This window comes from Arvicanthis niloticus, chromosome 7 (assembly GCF_011762505.2).
Source record: "Arvicanthis niloticus isolate mArvNil1 chromosome 7, mArvNil1.pat.X, whole genome shotgun sequence".
NCBI classification, from domain to species: domain Eukaryota; kingdom Metazoa; phylum Chordata; class Mammalia; order Rodentia; family Muridae; genus Arvicanthis; species Arvicanthis niloticus.
Genome location: NC_047664.1, coordinates 19,875,560 through 19,894,106, shown reverse-complemented (window position 1 = coordinate 19,894,106; position 18,547 = coordinate 19,875,560). Strand labels below are relative to the sequence as shown.

The 18,547-nt window shown below is 43.6% G+C and overlaps 1 long non-coding RNA gene across 5 annotated transcripts in view; it reads right to left on the bottom strand.

Moving 5' to 3' along the window:
- The window catches only part of LOC143443032 (uncharacterized), a 53,293-nt gene that overhangs the window by 19,454 nt on the left and 15,292 nt on the right, over positions 1–18,547 (bottom strand). The window contains exons 4-6 of one of the 5 annotated variants that reach the window (XR_013111716.1): positions 17,499–17,621; positions 13,401–13,504; positions 12,000–12,635 (exon numbers count right to left, since the gene is read on the bottom strand). The exons of 2 other annotated variants lie outside the window; for them this stretch is intronic. This is a non-coding gene — a long non-coding RNA (uncharacterized LOC143443032). Of the gene's footprint in view, positions 1–11,999; positions 12,636–13,400; positions 13,505–17,498; positions 17,622–18,547 lie in introns of those variants that run through there. 2 more of the 5 variants (XR_013111714.1, XR_013111717.1) reach the window with 2 other exon arrangements.

The window sequence follows — 18,547 nt, the reverse complement described above, 5'->3', positions numbered from 1 at the left end:
AACATGGAAACCAGCATGGAGACAAGTGCTGAGGCCAGGCTGTAATAGTTCCATTCAAAGGATAGCAACACAGAAGCCAGCACTGAGGCCTGGCTCAAATAGTCTGTTCACTTTGCATTATCACTAAAGAGCATGCCCTCCTCTTCCTGGGGAACTGTTTGTAAGGGTCAGTGATGTGTTTATAAAAAGATAGAGAGAGGCCTGGAGAGATGGCTCAGTGGTTAAAAGCACTGACTGTTCTTCTAGAGGTCCTGAGTTCAATTCCCAGCAACCACATGGTGGCTCACAACCATCTGTAATATGATTTGATGCCCTCTTCTGGTGTGTCCAAAGATAGCTACAGTGTACTCATATACTTAAAATAAATAAATCTGAAAAAAAAAAAAAAGATAAAGAGAGGAAGGGATATGTCTTACAGAGGTGTGGTGAAATGTGGGGAAAGGGGCCCGTGCTGAGACATCCCTTCCCCCTGAGGGACCACGTGAATAGAATAGAGTTTATTCAGGGCATGGGGAGGGAAGACAAGAGGGTAGTAGAGGCAGAGAAAGGCAGAAGAGAGAGAGAGAGAAAAAGAGAGAGAAGAGGAGAGGGGAGAGGGGGAGGGGAGAGGGAGGGGGAGGGAGGAGAGAGAGAGGGGGGAGAGAGGAGAGGAGAGAGGAGAAGTAGAGGCCAGCCATGCCATGAGCACATGGAAAGGGGGGGGGGAAGGAATGGGGTGAGAGTGGGAGAACAAGAGAGGAGCAAGAGAGAGAGGGGAGAGGCAAGCAGCCACTTTTATAGTGAGTCAGGCATAACTGGCTGTTGCCAGGTAACTGAGGGGCAGAGCTTAGAATGCTAACCGTCACTGTGGGAGGGGAGTCATTGTTATATCCAGGGGGAAAGGAAGGTTCTCAGAAGGCGGTGGGTTGAATGTAGCTGGTACCCTGCATATGTGCGGGCAACCCAACAGAGAAAAGGAAGAGTGTGGCATGGTTTGCAGCAAAGGCAAACTCTCATTGTGCTGCAGGGTGGAAGAAACTATGATGGCCATTTGCCACCCTACAGGCCATGTTCTGAAAGCTGTGTGGCCGAGAAATGGAAGCCATCCAAGGAGGAAGCTGTAGGGCAGGAGGGCAGGAGGGAACCGTCAGCCCTCCAGACATAATGCTCAACTCTTTTGTAATCCCAGCACTTAAGGTGGCTGGGGCAGAAGAGTTGCTGCAAGTCCAAGGCACCCTAGGTTATATATTAAAATCCAGGCCAGTCTGGGTTAGCCTGTCTACTCCTGATCTCAAGAAAGTTCAAGATACAATGGTTCGTTAACGCTATCAATATGGACACATTTAATTCTGTGGAACTCAGTCTTCTTGTTATTCTTTACATATCAAATTTTCAGGACTTCAACCTTCCACAGTTTGGTGAGATTTTGTGACTGTGTTACTGTCACAGCTGTGGAGATGAACTGTGTTCTGCCTCAGTTTCCCTCTCTCACAAGGATGCTACAGGCTACGATTTTCTGTTGCTGCTGGGTCTAGTTTTTCCTGTCATTAAGCCCTTAAGGTTTTTTAAAAATCTCAGTTCATCTGAGGAAGTGGAATTGGCTTGAAAGGTCAGTGGCACCTGCCTTACTTTCAGAGTCACCTGGGAGTGTTGTTTTACGGAAAGAGCAGAGTCATAGGGGAGAGTTTCAGTGCACACCAGAGGACTGCTCTCCAGCTTCCTGTGTAAGAACCTATTCCATTTGTTTACAGTAGCTCAGATTGTGTCTGGAGTCTCATATCCAGCCCATAGGCAGGCAAGAAGGACACAAGCCAGGGAAACACCACAGCATCATCTCTCAGTCACTACAGTCTGGAAGTTTGCTCATAATCTTGAGTAGAAGTACTCTGTATAAAAATTTTCAGTGTCGGGGGCATAGCTTGGGTAGAACACTTGCCTAGCATGCCCAAGGTCCTGGGTTTGATCTTCATCACCAAACAGAATAAAAAAAAATTCCAAAGGTTTATAGAATCTACACACACACACGCACACGCACACGCACACGCACGCGCACATGCACATGCACACGCACATACATACGCACATGCACACACATATACACACCAACCATACACCATACACACATACACATACACCCATACATGTGCAGAGATACACATACATATACACCAACCACACACTGTACACATACACACATGCAAGCACACAAGCACACACATACACATACACACACACCAACCACACACCATACACACATACACATCCATATGCACACACACATACATACATACACACACACGCACATGTACACATACATATGCACATGCACACACATACACCAACCATACACATACATCCATACACCCATACATGTGCACACATACACATACATACACACCACACACTGTACACATACACACATGCAAGCTCACGAGCACACAAGCACACATACACACACACACACACACACACACACACACACACAATTTTCACCTTGAGCAAGAGCTTTCTTTATGATAAGCAAATGTTGCTCTACCAATGATCTACATCCCTGACCTGAACACTCATACTTTTATTCCCTGAATGATTTGACAGTAATTTGCTTAATCATATTTTATACCTAAATTCTTTGTCTTCTATACAACAACATTGCCATTATTTTTATATATTTTTATTGGCTATTTTATTTACATTTCAGATGTTATCCCCTTTCCCCATTGCCCTCTACCCAGGAACCTCCATCCCATCTCTTCTTCTCCTGCTTCTATGAGGGTGTGCCCCCACCCACCCACTCCTACCTCCCTGCCCTGGAATTCCCCCACACTGGGGCATCCAGCCTTCATGGGACCAAAAACCTCCTCTCCTACCTATGCCCAACAAGGCCATCCTCCCCTACATATACAGCTGGAGTCATGGGTTCCTCCCTATGTGCTCCCAGGCTCGTGGTTTAGACCGTGGGAGCTCTGGTTGGTTGGTATTGTTGCTCTCCCCCTTGGGTTATAAACCCTTTCAGCTCCTTCAGTCTTCTCTCTAACTCCTCCATTGGGAACCCCATGATCAGTTCAATGGTTAGCTGTGAGCATCCGCCTCTGAACATGTCAAGCTGTGGAAACCTCTAAGGAGACAGCTATATCAGGCTCCTGTCAGCATGCACTTCCTGACATCCACATCAGCGTCTATCTTTGGTGACTGCACATGGGATGGATACCCAGGTGGAACAGTCTCCAGACAGACCCTCTTTCAGTTCACATTGCCATTATAATGCCTAAAAAAAAATCTTTTCTTGGTACTAAGGATTGGATGACTACCATGGTCCAAAACTAACATTGATGAAACACTTCTGTCTCAGAGTCCACCTTCAGTTCACCCAGTTGTCCCAAACAATGTCTTACTTCATTTACTTGCATTTCTGTATTCAGCTCGGGCAAAAGTGGTGCCTTGACAGTGTATGTACTCTGTGATAACCTTCTGTGAGGAGGCACGGGTGGTTGATACTACATTTGATTGCTTAAGTGTTCCTGTCACCTAATGTGCTGTAAAGTCCTCACTATCCCTTTATGGTAACTATGAGGCAGGGCATGAGTCTGTGAGTAGTGCTTTAATATTATGACTATCTGCTTCCAAAAGCTTCTTCACCAGTAGTTTTAATATTCCTGATTTAATATTCCTGAATGATCATCCCTGAATATGTTGTGATATTGGGGCTTATCCAGTGGCCATTTTCTTAATTGTTTATCCGCTCTGTGTTAGACAGCAGTCCCTAAAGGGCTTCCTACTTCTTTTAGGTGATGTATCATTATGACTGATGAATTCGTTTATTTGGTGTGTTATAATTATTACCATCATTAAATTTTTAGAGTTATGCTCAAATTGTCCTAATTTGGGCCAGCGTGAGGTCCCATAAACTGGCTCCCCACCAGTTGGCCCACTTCCTTACCTTCAGGCACAATGAGAGTTTCAAGGGATCAGCTTATGTTTCTCTGCCCAGATCTGGAATCGTTCACGTCTTAAAGAAGTCCAAAAGCCTTTTATGGAGAATGGTGTTCTCCATAGTGTAACAAGACTACTGCTACTGTGCCTGGCTTACAAATTCTGTGACCAACAGATCCAGTAAGATCTAGTAAAACACAGAGATTTTTGAGACTTTAGAGTAAATCCTATTAAATATGTTCAGTATCTTTTATATTTAAAACCACTGACACTTGTATGCTTTAAAAAACAACAGCCAGGTATTAGTGGCACATGCCTTTAATCCCAGCACCCTAGGAGGCTGAGGCAGGTAGATCTTTGAGTTTGAGGGCAACCTAGTCTACAGAGTGAGTTCCAGGACAGTCAGGGCTACACAGAGAAACCCTGTCTCAAAAAACCAAACAAATAAACAAATAAATCAGTACAGGCCAAAACTGGATAAATAAATAAATAAATAAATAAACAAATAAATAAATAAACAAATAAATAAATAAGCACACAAATAATAAAATAAAATTCCCAGGCCAGCACTGGGCACAGGAGGATGGGAGTTGAGACTAGCTTTGACTAAGTAACAAGTTTGAGGCCAGCCTGGATTAATAAGCCTCTGACTGACTGACTATGCGCTAGGGATTTGGCTCAGATGGTAGAGAAAACATCGATGCTCTGGCTTTGAGCTGTAGCACTGCGTAAGCCTGGGCATTGTGGTGCATACTTGTAATATCAGCCCCTGAGAGCTTAAGGCCAGACGGGGTAGGTCAGACCCTGTTGTAAAAGAAAAACAAAGACCCCGAGGATGCAATGCACAGCTGAAAAAAATGCTCCAGTCCTGATATGAAAGTCATTGTTCTATCTTTTTGAAGAATTATTTATTTTATATATGTGAATATACTATCACTGTCTTCAGACACACCAGAAAAGGGCTTGGGATCCCATTACAGATGGTTGTGAGCCACCATGTGGTTGCTGGGAATTGAACTCAGGACCTCTGGAAGAGCCGTCAGTGCTCTTAACCAAAGAGTGGTCATTCTGGCTGTTGCTTAGGAGACCGTTAAAGAGGTAGATACAATTATCCAAGGAGGAGGTGATAGCAGATTGGAAGTTATAATGGGAAGACAGCAAGACATATTTGGATTCTAGATACATTTCAAAGGTAATATTAAAAGGCTTTCTTTGAATGTGAATTGTTTGAGGAATTAATGCATCCAAAGACAAAGTTTGTCGATTACTGAATTTGGATTTGGAAAGCAATGAGTTTGGGAGAATTAACGGCAGAGGCTGTTGTTGGCCTTGGCCTACTCCTGAGTTGACTTGCAGCCACAGTGAACAGTCTCTGTATGCTGATGGCTCCATCTCACGCCTGCTTGCTTCTTATAAACCCCCTGCCTGCGATTGCCTGGCTTCCTCTATAGCCCAAGGACTCATTCAGCAGGTTGAACTGGGATCCAGGTCCCCTGGGAGCCCTTCACCAGTGAGGGATGGTATGGGAGCTACTGGGTAAGTGGCCCAGCTGCCCATTTAGGGACAATTCTGAGAGGCCTCCTACAGGATTCCCTAGAGGCTATCCACCAGATGTAGCTGCAGATTCCCAAGTGGTGACCTGCTCTGTAAAAGGACTCTCCTTGACTTTTCCTCCTTTGCTTCTTAGTTCCTTTATTTCTTCACATGGTGACCTCCCAAAGAAGCCAGGTCCCCCCAAACCCCGAGGAGAGGGTATGTTTTGTCTTTATTTTGTATTTTGTTTTGTTTATTTGGTTGGTTTTTTGTTTTGGTTTTGTTTTGTTTTTAACAGGGGCCAATGTGACCTAGACTAGACTTAGACTTGATATGTCCCTGAAATTGGCCTTAAACTCCTGACCGAGTCATTGCAATAAACGTTTGCAAGCAAAGAAGTGTGGACAAAAGGGTGTGCTGTGGACACACTGTGACACACGACAGCTTCCACAACGAGACTTTTTTCCCTACTGAGGGGGAGGCTGCAAGGGTGGAGGGCAGGTATGATGGGCGGGGGAGATGAGTGGGATTGAGGTGCATGATGATGTGAAATTCGAAAAGAATAAAAAAAAAAAAATTCTACGAGTCAGGTGTGGTGGTACATAACTTTACTCCCAGCACTGAGGAGGCAGAGGCAGGTGGATTTCTGAGTTTGAGGCCAGCCTGGTCTACAAAGCAAGTTCCAGAACAATTAGAGATACACAGAGAAATCCTGACTTGGGGTTGAGGGTTGAGGAGAGACACACACGCTCCTAAAAAATCAGATTCATGAGCAGAGGGGTGGCAGAGCCACACTTGACAATAGTTTGTTTTCTATCCTGTACTATCAGACTTCATCCTGACTTGCAGACAGAATATAAAATGTTAGTATTCACCAACTAGAGGCATTACCACCAGGGATAGCACAGGACTGGTCTGTGACCTGAGGTCTCACCAGATGTTACTGAGCTTCTCGGGAACAAGTGGGGAGTATTTAAATTGGGCCACATTTAACCATCACAAGTCACGTTTATAGATTGAACCAAGGCCCCTGTGATCACAAAATTAACAAACCTAAAAGTTTTTTTTTTTTAATAACTGCATAGATTTTTTTTTTCTGGAAGCTAAAAATATTTCAAATGTAGTATTTTATTTGTCCCTGGACCTTGGCCCTGGAGATGTCTTGCTCTGTGGCCAGGCTAGCCTGAACTCTGTCCTGCCTCTAGTACTGAGATCAACAATGCGGGTCTGTCCCACCTTAGCATACCAAAGAACCTGGATTTGATTTCCCAGCTGTAAACTGGGATTTATCATCCCAGCTGGGGGTCAGGAGTTCTGTGTCTCCGTGTAGACCAGCTACTGGCCTCCTTGGGCCACAGAAGACCCTGTCCCAAATCCACAGCCCCAAGAGAAAAGTTAGATCTCTGCTCTGAGAGACCTGTGCCACCGTGCCTGGCACATTCGAAGCATATGCCTTAGCCCTCAGGGAGCCTCGTGGGTGGATCCAGGATGGCATTGGTCGGGCTGTGACGGAAGACGAGCAGAGACTCCAGGGGCCTGTTCTGTAGTAAGGTGGAGGCCTGAAAATTAGCAAAAGTCTGCCAGGAACTCCAACAAAACGACCCTATGAGTGCGTATGACCTCCCAGAAGGGAGACAGATGACCACACTAAGAGTGATTGGGAGGGACTAAAAGAAAATTCTGAGCCAACCTCTGGGTGACCCTTTGAACTTGTGAGCATCTGGAGTCCAAAGACGACTGAAGGATTTCTGAGCAAGGTCACTGTAACTGGGAATGCATGAGAATGGAGGGGAGGTAGATACCCTTGAGATAAGGAGGAGGTACAGGCGACCGAACTCAGCTTAGGGAGCAGAAACTGACAAAGAAGGTAATCGATCCCGCTACTAACGGTCTCCAAATACATTTGGGTACTTCCCTGGAGCCATACAGCCGTATCCTGGGGTGAACGAGTTTTCACATTCCCTGTTTATATACGCCTCACCCTAATCTTAAAAGTCATAAGCCTAACCGGTCCACGTGGTACATAGCCCTGTCATAAGCCCTTGCCTCAGCCCTCATCTGCATGTGGTTCACCAGGCTCCCACCCCGCCCCTGCCCATCTTCCTGCTGCAATAGTAGGTGCAGACTGCAGGATACATCACAGCCACCGCACCGTCAGAAAACCCAGTCTCTCCAGCACGTCTCTCCAGTCCACATCGTACACCGTTCGTCAGCCTTCCGGAAGCAGGAGTGGCCTCCACTCCCGAAGCGTGATTTCCATGGTGGCAGAACAGGTTTGACTCCTTAGCTAACTAACTGTTCACCTCCACTTGATTTTCTCTCCAGCTAGGGCGGTAAATACGTACCAAAATAGGTGGAGAGACTCCAGAGGCCTCAGAAGGGAAAGAATATTTAACAATTTTAATTAAATGCCAACCCTTAAAATAAATTTTGCTTAAATCATCATAAAAGTCCTGCAAACGCTACTAAAACTACAAAGAATTTCTGACAGAAACAGATATCCTAATTTTTAAGATAAAAATAAAATCTTTAATTTAACAGTATTTAATTTTTCTGTATTAGAAGTTGGTACGGTTGATAGGATCAACGGTGAAATAGACGGAATAGTCTCCAGAGGATCCCAGGAGACAATTCTAGGATTGTCCAGGACAATGGCTTATCTGAAACCTTCCTATTTGTCTCAAATTCAGTTTGTCATGGTGCAGGTGGCCTCTCCCTCCCAGCAGCAGGAGGGGCTGTGCCATGCAAGCAGGCCAGACACGGGCAGCTGGCTTTTAAAAATTACTGTTATCTTTTACTTATTCACTTTATGTCCTGCTCACTGCCCTCTTCCTGCCACAATCCTTCCCCTGTCCCCCCTCTCCTTCTCCTCTGAGCAGGTGGGGAACCCCCTGTGTACACCCCCATCCCACCCCCCACCCCACCCCCACCCCCACCCTGGCACATCAAGTCTCTGTGAGGTTAAGTGCATCCTCTCCCACTGAGGCCAGATGAGTCAGGCCAGCTAGAAGAACGTATCCCACAGACAGGCAACAGCTTTGGGATAGCCCCCACTCCAGTAGTTCAGGACCCACATGAAGATCAGACTGCACGTCTGCTACATATGTTCTTTGGTTGATGGTGCAGTCTCTGAGATCCCCAAGGGTCCATGTCAGTTGACTCTGTTGGTCTTCCTGTGGAGTTCCTATCCCCTTAGGGGCCACGAGACAGCTGGTTTTCTTAATAACCTCAGACAACTGGCACCTAAGCAGAGACGACCTGGCACAGTGGTGGAGACACCATGGACAGGAAGTTTTCTAACTAAAGTGCAAGGGATGGTCTTTTGCTGGAATGCTCACTTGCAGTATGTCCATCAAAGCCGGCAAGCCTCCTGTGCCTTCTCCTGCAGGCCTTTGCCTTGTATGTGTTTCAGCAAAGTCCGTCCTTCAAATGACACTGGGTATTTTTTGTCGGAGCCCCACCGCAGGACAAATGGGTTTACAGTGTCATATATTTATGCTGGAATCTCTCTTGGGATGAAATGAATAGCCTTTAGTAGTAAGAGGACATCTATGTCCATTTTCTTGTGGAATGTCTTTAAAACACCTACGTATCTTTGGATTTAGTACAAGAGTTAACTCATCTCTTTCACTTTCCTGGTTTTGTTTTCAAATGGGATTGTTACTATTTTACCTGAGCTGAACTTGCAACTTCTGGTTCAAACAATCCTGCCTAAATCATTGGCCACTCTTCCAGATCTGATTTCTCTGGTTTCCGCTCCCCCCACTTCTCCCTCCCCCCATGGCACCATCAGTAGTTTAGCCAGTTTACAAAACTGATCCCAGCATTTTCTTCCTCACACATCTATGAAAAATCCAGGTTTGCTTAATGCTTCCTCTCTCTCTCTCTCTCTCTCTCTCTCTCTCTCTCTCTCTCTCTCTCTCTTTCTTTCTCTCATTTATAAGCACTTTATTTTGTGTGTATGTGTCTGTGTGCCTGTGTGTGCCTGTGTGGCATTGCACATGTGTGAGTGTGTGGGGCTGAGCCGGAGAAGGAGGCTTCATTCTCTGTCTCTAGCCACCTCTTTGCCTGAGACAGGGTCTCCCACTGAGCTGGAAGCCCATCATTCTGGCTAGGCTGGCTGGCCAGTGAGCGCCTTGGATCTGGGGTCAGGCACAGGCATCTGGGCTGGCTCTCCACCACCCCAACACAGGAGACAGGGTTTTTCTGTGTAGCCCTGGCTCTCCTGGACTCACTTTGTCCACCAGACTGGCCTTGAACTCACAGAGGTCTTCTTGCCTCTGCCATGTTGGCTTTTTATTCGAATGCTAGGGGTTTAAACTCAGGTCCTCATGTTTGCATAAAAGCACTCTTGCTCACCAAGCCACTCCTCCAACCCCGAGTCCTTGTCATTTATACAACAATGTACCACAACTTCCTAACAGCTTATGTTTGTGTAAACAAAATCTTCTAATTTTGGTTTGCATAACTTATAATTTGAGGAAACCAGTCTCTTTCTTTCTTCCCCCAGCCTCTGTTATTTCTACCATTATTCAAGAGGATGGGGGTGTGGCTCAGTGTCAGACAGCCTTTTTGCCATATACAACTCTAGCTTTAAGCCCTAGCACACAAATGTTAATTAGAAGGATGTGATGATGATGATGATGGATGATAATTGTAGTAATGTTACATCAACAAAATAAACAGTAAGGCAGTTTTATTGATTTATGTGTGAATGTACCTAGTATGAGATGGCCTTGCAGTTGTTTGGGTAACTGAACTAGAAAAGACAGAGAAGGTAGATCGAAGGATGGATTAGCACTTATCACCTTTACACAGGTACCCCCACTCCCACCCCACAAGTGCTAGTGGACACAGACAGCTGTGTTTGGACACTTATCAGACCCTCCTGAAACCAGCCACCTCCACAGTGACAGAACAGCAGGTCATTCCTTGATGTGGTTAGTGACTGAGCACTCAGCATCTTTGAGAGCACTAAACTCATCTTTTAGTCATGTGACTAAAATTCATAAAGTATCACTGATAATCTTAGCATTTAAAACTTCCACAAAATCTTTACTCTTTGTTCATTTAGAGACACAGTCTTCTTACTATGTAGCTTTGGCTGGCCTTGAGCTCACAGACTAAGTCATTAATAGTTTTGTATTTAAAAAAAATCTAAATATAGCTGGGCAGTGGTGGCACACAACTGTAATCCCAGCACTTGGGAGGCAGAGGCAGGCGGATTTCTGAGTTCGAGGTCAGCCTGGTCTACAGAGCAAGTTCCAGGACAGCCAGGCTACACAGAGAAATCATTTCTCAAACAAAACAAAATAATACCCTAAATATAATGTGACATTTTAGAAAGATCATGTCATGTAAACTAATACAACCCTATGGTCTTTAATAAAAATAGTAAAGTCATCGCTATTTCCATATATTTTCTTTAATATTTGTTGTGACATTGTCTTACTATGAAGCCCTGGCTGGTCTGGACCTCTATTACAATCAGACAGGCTTCAAACTGATAGAAATCTGACAGCCTCTGCCTCCCAATGCTGGGATCAGTTGTGTGAACCATCACACACAGCCTGGTCTTCTTTGTTAAGTTGTTGACTTTGACTCAAATATACAATTGTTATAACCTGCTTTTCCCACTGAATGACTAATCCTGGGTACCTTTCATTCATTCTAGTGTGCGCCTGCATGTATGTATCAGTTGTATGCGCATACACGAGTGTGTGTATCTGTGTGTTGATTTTTAATTTTCATTATTTTATTCATGCAAGCGCTTTGCCTTGCAAAGGCACATATGTGCCTGGTGCCCATGGAAGCCAGAATCCCCAGAGACTAGAGTTTCAGGAGATTGTAAACCATTGTGTTCAAATTCCTCAGAGGCTGACTTCTTGGCAGTGCTTGTCAAATCTAAGCTATTTGATTCACCAATTTTACATAACTTTTACTATTCAAATAATTAATACCAATGAAATAGCAAATACATGTGTGTAGCATATTTAGCAAGGCATTGTTGAGAACAGGATTGAAAGCAATGCTTTTAATAAAACCCATAAACATAGCACTTGTTAGCATAGTGGTATTCTGTGTTGGGATACCACTCTTTAAAAGGAATGGACAGAGGCCAGGCATGGTGGAAGACGCCAGTAATCCCAGCACTTGGGAAGCTGTGGCAGAGAATCATGAGCTCCAGACAAGCCTGGGATAGATAGATAGTGATAGAGAGTGAAACCCATTTCAAACTCGGGCTGAAGAGACGGCTCAGTGAGTAAGCGCTGGCTGCTCTTCTAGAGGTCCTTAACAAACGAAGTCTATCAGTCAGTAAAATATATTTTTGCTTTCTTTTTTTTTTCTTTTCTTTTTGGTTTTTCGAGACAGGGTTTCTTTGTGTAGCCCTGGCTGTCCTGGAACTCACTCTGTAGACTAGGCTGGCCTCAAACTCAGAAATCCGCCTGCCTCTGCCTCCCAAGTGCTGGGATTAAAGGTGTGCACCACTGCCTGGCTTTTTTTTTTTTTTTTTTTTTTTTGAGACAGGGTTTCCCTTAAACTCAGAGATCCTCCTGCCTCTGCCACAGAATGCTAGGTTAAAGGGATATGCCACCACCATCTGGCACAACTGATATTATTTATAACCAAAAGTTATTGTAAAATTTCCAAGTACATCTCTATTTCAGCCACAGTTTTCATGAATTTAGCGCCAGCACATTATTTTTAAGATGTAATTGATTTATTTTTCTCTTCAACAGAGCAAATAGCTTCAGGAGGAATGCACATGGAGCTGTGAGGAAGGGGATACTCACTCCTTCACCCAGATCACCCTCACGTCCAATTGATTGAGTCTTATGCATATGAGTGTTTTGACTGCATGTATGTCTGTGTACCACATGTGTGCCTGGTATCAGAAGAGGGTGTTGGATCTCCTGGAATTGGAATTACAGAGGGTGTGAATTGCCATCTGGATGCTGGGAATTGAACCCAGGTCCTCTGGAAGAGCAGCCAGTGCTCTTAATCTCTGAGCCACCTCTCCGGCCTTGTTCCCGCACTTAGATGTATTGTTTCACTGGTTTCTTTTCGTTTATAATTAGCTTCTGACTATGGCTGAATTCTGTTCTTCTTAGGTAGCTGCATGTGTCTTGTTTGTGCTAGACATAAGAAATCTGTGTCGCGGGTGTCAACACTTTCATTTCTGTTTCTCTTCACTTTTTAAAGAAAGGACAAAGTACAAGAAAACATTTAAACCATGCTCATCAACAAGAGTTGTCGCTTCCAACATCAGGACGGAAGTGCTCAGCTCATCATAGCTTTTTTTTTTTTTTTTTAAATATGTAACATGTATATTTGTGTCTGAGTGTGTGAGTGTTGCACCACGTGTGTAAAATGCTAGTGGAGGTCAGAAAAGGGCATCAGATCCCCTAAGACTGGAGTTAAAGGTTTCTATAGGCCACCATGTGGTTGCTTTGAGCTGAACCCCATCTCCGGCCAAAGTAGTCTCTTAGCCACTGAGCTATCAGCCCAGCCCCCACCATACCATTCTTTAAGCATTAATGCATTACCCAATATATACAAACTGAGTTGGATAAAAGGGGGTTGCTATGTGGCTATGTATATAAATAGGAGGGCATATATTCACTCAGCATGATGGCACATCCCTTTAATCTCAAACACATGGGCTACAGATGCAGGATGAACTCAAGACAGGCCTGTGATGCAAAAAAAAAAAAAAAAAAAAAAAAAAAAAAACAGTCTAAAGAAGAGGAGTGTGGCCGGGCAGTGGTGGCTAACGCTTTTAATCCCAGCACTTGGGTGGATTTCTGAGTTCGAGGCCAGTCTGGTCTACAGAGTGAGTTCCAGGACAGCCAGGACTACACAGAGAAACCCTGTATCGAAAAACAAACAAACAAACAAAAACAAAAACAAAAAAAAAGAAGAGGGGTGTGTGAAAGTGGACAAGACTCAAAGCTTACCTATAGCATTGCAACTGATGACTCTGTCCAATGGTTTAATGGTATTTTTTTCTTTCTTTTTCTCTTTAGTCATTTTATCTGACTTTAGAAGGTCTTTTTCCACCCTTCCAAGGTAAATAATGAGAGAATGCACCAAGTTAAAAATACATAAACAATAATTTGTACTGGTAAATATCAGAATCTAGATACTCTTCTTAAGTCCTCATCTGAACTAAGCTTCATCAGGATTCCTCTAGATGGAGGCCTCCAATTCCTAATGTTCCAAAAGACAGTGTCTCTATCACTCTCTCCAGTATTATTCTGGTTTTCTGTTCTGGTGTTTTTTCTTTTTTAAATTAGACTGAAGAGAAATCATCCAAGGTTGATTTCAAGGTTGCTTCTTGTTGGCATAATTAGAGTTATTATTCTGAGCCAATCAGGCACAGTCCCTCTTTTTATAATAATATAATGCTTCTTAAAAACATCCAGAGACCCAGGCTCTTAGAGACAGGATGGAGCACAGATGATCAAAAGGGGCAGATCTTTGGCCTCAATCAGGTGTTTATTGTGAAAATGGAAAAGAACTGGAGTGGAAAACACTCAAAAAAGTTTTCATGCACGGCCTCAACAAATGTACAAAGCCTAATGGAGACGTGGGCTAGCAGCTCCAGGGGTAAGAATGCACAAACCACCACAGGAACCCTGAGCTTATCATATCACTGAGAAGCAAGGCTTGCCCAGCCAAGATTTCCTTGACAATAAAAACTCAACTAAGATGTGACATGTGTTACCCAGATTACAATTGCTTCAGAAGTTCACCCTCCCATATCCTTGGCTCAACCCATCTCATGCCTTGCTGTCCCTTCTACTTGGCCAGCCATGTGCCCTACCGTCCTGTCTAGAGTCTCACACAGCCACCACCATGCTAGCATCTCAGAATCCTCTGTTCATTTGTCTTTCCTGTTGCAAAGCTCCTACCAGGGTTGGGCAAGAGCCACTGTTGGCCTTCTCAGCTTCCTCTCCAGGGTCCTGGAGCAGAGCTAAGTTGCCCTGACTTGACTTTGCCAGACTTTATGTAACAGCTCATGGTAGCTCTTCCACTTTTCTTGCTTTTCTGGAGCCTCTGATCTCAGCGGAGCCTTACTGACCAGTCTCTGAGTAAATCACTGTCACTGCTGCCCATTTTCCTATATTACTGAAGGATGAGGGACATCTGGTTTCACTTCCGCTTCTCAGCTCATCTGAAACCTTCTGACTCCCATTTCTCCTGTGATCCCATCCCTTCACACTTAGCCTATTCTGCGGATTTCTATATAGCAAACACCACAAAGCTGATTAGATTAAAACACCATTACTACCTCAGGGTTCCTCACAGGATTATGAGATAGTTTAGGCACAGGAATTGCTGACTTTGACTCTCTGTTGAGATTGCAACAAAGATACAATGAGCACCAAGCACTGTAGTCATCAGGAGGCCTAACAGGGCTGGAGAACCCTTGTCCACGGTTGCATATCCTTACAATATGCCAGCGGGTGTCCCCAGAGCAAGAACACTGAGAAAGCAAACAAGAAGGAAGCCTAGCATTCTTAAGATCCTCTCAGAGGTGCTCACTGTCACCACTGCCGCCTTGTTTTATTCTCTAGAAGTCATTGACTACACCCACATTATAGGGTACAACTAATTTACATCTCTTTTAAAAAGGAGTTTTGTGGACATACTTTAAAACTACCACACGTCTCAGTTCACTTTCAAGTTACATCTTGGCTCTCTTTCTGCTTTCAGGACTGTTTCTCAAAATAATGATCTATTCCTTTCCCTTACGTTCTTATCACTTAACACAGCTTCTGAGAGCCCTAACCGAACACTGGTGCTGTTGAGAATTCGTCAGTGGTACAGGGTTCACCATGCCACAGCCCTAGCCACAGCCGGTCAGCTCCCCTTCACCTCAGCCAATAGAACTTAGTTCTGCAAGCATGACTTCTGCCTCTGAGCCTTTCCCTCACCAGGCCACGACCTTCTCACCTTGGTTTTTCCTCTTCTCTCCTGCATCCCAGAGCACACTGGCTGTCAGCATCCCTGTTGCAGTCCATTTCTCAGTGTGAGTCCTGACATACCTCTCTGCACTCCTTTCCACATCCCAGTAGACTAAACCCTTCATCTTTTTTGACTCAATAAATTTACCTAAATGATTAAAATTTAATTTTGCTTTCATCAAAAGGCAAATTAAAGTCCCTGTAATCTCCAATTCTATTCAATTAATACATTGAGCTAAGGGAAATTGCAGAATGGTGTCTGCTTTAGAAGAATACAGATTTCTTTTCTATTATTTGAACAATTTTAATGGAATGATTAAAATTAAATCATGGTTATTCACCAAAAGGGTTTGCTTCTGAGATGTGTGTGCATATAAGTATTCTTGCATTTCCTGGTCAACATGAAGTTTCCATGGAAACAGATCTCACACGCTGGGGAAGAGAGGAATTGGATTGTGTTTGAGCTGTATTTTGTCATCTCCATGGAGCTATGAGTGGTGAACGTCTGAGTTCAGGGAAACGGTGATTTAATGCCACCGAAGGAAAGACGTGGACCCTGATGCTTTCTAAAATCGCAGCATATGCTACAAATTTATCATTTGTATTAAAGTGTAGAGGTAGTATAAAAGGACCCTTCAATATTCCTTGGCTTACACTCTAATTTCAGCAAGTACAATACCTTTGTCTCTTTGCCAGTGCAGAAAAAAAATTTTAAAGTTCAGCATGGAAAGGGGGCAGCACTGCTATATTTAGCTACAGGTGAAATAATTTGTTCTGGATGTCAATCAACATGTTTTTTAATTTTAATTTTGATTAATTATTTAGATGAAGTCTCACTATATAGACCATGTTCACGGTTGGCCACAAACTCAGAGATCCACCAGCCTTTGCCTCCAGAATGCTGGGATTAAAGGAATGTTCCACCATGCCTGGCCAGTATTTGTTTTTTAAAAATATTCCAGCCTTTTGTCATGCAATGAGGTGCCTAACAATTTTGATTCCTTATATTACTAACCAAATAAAGACCATTTAAAAAGCAAGTCTATAACATCTTTTTCACTGATTAATGGTACAGTGAATATTTTTTGTAAGTATTGCAAAACATACCCAAGTATTCAAAATCACTAAAAAGTCCATATTTTAAGAATAATCCCTTCTCTATGTGTCTATGGAATATTAATCTACCTTTGTAGAACAAAATGCTTACAAGATATCATAAGGAACACTGGATTTTCTTATTATTCCCATGTATTGTATATCAACTGTAAACTTCCATTTTTACAGTTCAATAAACATATGAAAGCCAGCATATCAAGGCTGGACATGATGGCCCGTGACTTTAATCCCAGCTCTCAGAAGGAAGAGGCAGTCAGATCTCGGTGAGTTCCAGACTGGCCTGATATACATAGAAAATCCCAAACCAGCCAAGGCAACATAGTGAGACTCTCCAAATCCTGTCTCAAAACAACAAAAACCCAACAAATAAAAACAAGTCAGTATATCAGACAAAAGGAAAATAATATAAAATCTATACATGCTTTTCACTGAAAGGGGCACATAGACTGCTAAATATCAATCTGGCACATCTCACATGGCTTGCTTCACAATCACAATCGTTGATTATAATCTTAAAAGAATAATACAGTGTTTTAAATGTATCCCTGAAACATTCAAGCTTGGAACCTTATTCCTCGGACTCACCTGCTGGTGATACCTAGAGAAGGGTCCTTTCAGAATTGAGTAGAGCCGTTTGAAATCATGAAGTTGAGACCTTTATGCTGAGATTGGTGCCTTCAGAAACCAGCCCCTAGGCATGCCCTCTCCCCATAGAATGCCTCCTTACACACCATGTGCAGCAGGAAGGCCCTCACTAGACATCACTACCTTCAGGTTGAACTTCTCAGACCCTTTGTCTGTAAGAAACAAATCTCTGAACTTCATAAATCTCCTAGTCTGTGGTATTATTTTTATAGCAAAAATGGACTAAGAAACATTCATTAGCAGAATATAAATGAAATAAGAGTATACTACCTCTTCTACAAGTCAGTTCTCTAAGCCAAAATTCATTTTGCACAAAGGACTCACTCTGTTACTGGCAAAGATGGTTGAAAAGTAAAGGTGACAGAAAGCCGCCAGCTCTTCCATTGGGGCAAATTTTAATCATGTTCTGGAAGTTACACACCACCGGAAACTTGAATAAGGCTTTACCTAGGTGGGCAGAATAAAGTCAGGTGATAACTCCCTCAGATAGTGAGTTAGTTTCTCAGAATACCATACATAGACTGGTTAATTTATAATATCCAGAGACTCCTTTAGCTTATATTCTAGACCAGCGGTTCTCAGCCTTCCTAAGGCTGCCACCCTTTGCTACAGTTCCTCATGTTATACTGATCTTCAACCATAAAGTTATGTCATTGCCACTTTATAACTGCAATTTTGCTACTATTATGAATCGTAATGTAAATATCTGATATGCAGCCCCTGTGGTGGTTGCAACTCACAGGTTGAGAACTGCTGTTCTAGAGGCAGTCCAGGAGCATGGCATTAGCATCTGGCAGGGGAGGGGTCGCTCTGTTATACATGACAAATGACATCCCTTCAAAGAGCTGGAAGAAACTGAACTTTTATAGCACTCTGTCTTGATAAAGAGTTCATCTACTAAATAACTACACCAATCTACAATCGGACCACTTAAAGATCTGTTGTTCTTGAAGATTGTGCCTAGCCCCTTGAGCATGCACCACCACTGAGCTGTATCCCTAGCCACCAAACTTCCTGTGAAGTTCTCTCTTGTTTTTTCATTTTTTTTGACACTGACTTCCAACAGGTGAGGTGTGAGGGGTACATTCAGACATCAGCTGAGGGGTTGGTTGGCTTCATGCTCTGCTGCTTTCTCCAGTTGGGAGAACTACCTCCTAGGATTATGATTCCGTCTGCTCTCAGAATGTGTTGGGCTTCCTATGCATTCAGCTAAATACCTGGCAGTCATCCCTACAGGAATAAGAGTTCCATGGATGGACTTTGTCCCAGTTACCATTCTGTCTCAACTGCCCTTGTCTGCCTTTGACACAAGCAGCTCAAACTTGAGATGATTAAACAATGACCTTGAGGGCTGTGTGATTTGGAGGTGTGTG